This window comes from Leucoraja erinacea, chromosome 4, assembly GCF_028641065.1.
Source record: "Leucoraja erinacea ecotype New England chromosome 4, Leri_hhj_1, whole genome shotgun sequence".
Taxonomy (NCBI): domain Eukaryota; kingdom Metazoa; phylum Chordata; class Chondrichthyes; order Rajiformes; family Rajidae; genus Leucoraja; species Leucoraja erinaceus.
Window position 1 is genome coordinate 33,261,578 of NC_073380.1, and position 1,605 is coordinate 33,263,182.

A 1,605-nucleotide genomic window follows, 5' to 3' on the forward strand; every position below is an offset into this window, starting at 1 on the left:
GGGCATTAACCTCGTGAACCTATGCTGCACTGACTCAATAGCAAGGATGTCCTTCCTCAAATTAGGAGACCAAAACTGCACACAATACTCCAGATGTGGTCTCACCAGGGCCCTGTACAACTGCAGAGGGACCTATTAATTCCTGTACTCAAATCCTCTTGTAATGAAGGCCAACATGCCATTAGCTTTCTTCACTGCCTACTGTACCTGCATGTTTATTTTCAATGACTGGTGTACAAGGACACCCAGGTCTCGTTGCACTTCCCTTTTTCCTAATCTGACACCATTGAGATAATAAGCTGCCTCCTTGCTCTTGCCACAAAAGTGGGTAACCTCACATTTATCTACATAATACTGCATCTGCCATCCATCTGCCCACTCACTCAACCTGTCCAAGTCACCCTGCAACCTCCTAGCATCCTCTTCGCATTTGACACTGCCACCCAGTTTTGTGTCATCTGCAAATTTGCTAGTGTCACTTTTAATCCCATCATCTAAATCATTAATATATATTGTTAGTTGCGGCCCCAGCACTGAGCCTTGCGGCACTCCACTCGCCACTGCCTGCCATTCTGACAGGGACCCGTTTATTCCTACTCTTTGTTTCTTGTCTGCCAACCAATTCTCTATCCATGTCAGCACTCTACCCCCAATACCATGTGCTCTAATTTTGCCCACTAATCTCCTGTGTAGGACCTTATCAAAGGCTTTCTGAAAGTCCAGATACACTGGCTCTCCTTCATCCATTTTACTTGTCACATCCTCAAAAAATTTCAGAAGATTAGTCAAGCAGTATTTCCCCTTCATAAATCCACGCTGACTTGGACCAATCCTTTTATGGCTACCCAAATGCGCCATTCTTTAATAATTGACACCAGCATCTTCCCCACCACCGATGTCAGACTAACTGGTCCATAATTTCTCGTTTTCTCTCTCGCTCCTTTCTTGAAAAGTGGGATAACATTAGCTATCCTCCAATCCACAGGAACTGGTCCTGAATCTATAGAACATTGGAAAATGGTCACTAATGCATCCACGATGTCTAGAGCTACCTCTTTGAATACCCTGGGATGCAAATCATCAGGCCCTGGGGATTTATCAGCCTTCAGTCCCATGAGTGTACCCAATACTATTTCTCGCCTAAAGCAAATTTCTTTCAGTTCCTCTGCTCCCTAGATCCTCCGTCCGGGAGATTGTTTCTGTCTTCTTTGTGAAGGCATAACCAAATTACATGTTCAACTCTTCTGCCATTTCCTTGTTCCGCATAATAATGTCACCTGATCCTGCCTTCAAGGGACCCACTGTCTACTAATCTTTTTCTCTTAACATACCTAAAGAAGCTTTTACTATCCTTCTTCATATTCTTGGTCAGCTTACCCTCGTACTTCATCTTTTCACCCCGTATTGGCCTTTTTGTTACCTTCTGTTGTCCTTCGAAAGTTTCCCAATCCTCTGGCTTCCCGCTACTCTATGCTATGTCATACACCTGTTATTTTAGTTTTATTCCATCCCGAACTTCCCTTGTCAGCCACAGTTGCCTCTTGCTCCCCTTAGAATCTTTCTTCCTCTTTGGAATGAAATGATCCTGCATCTTCTGGATTATGC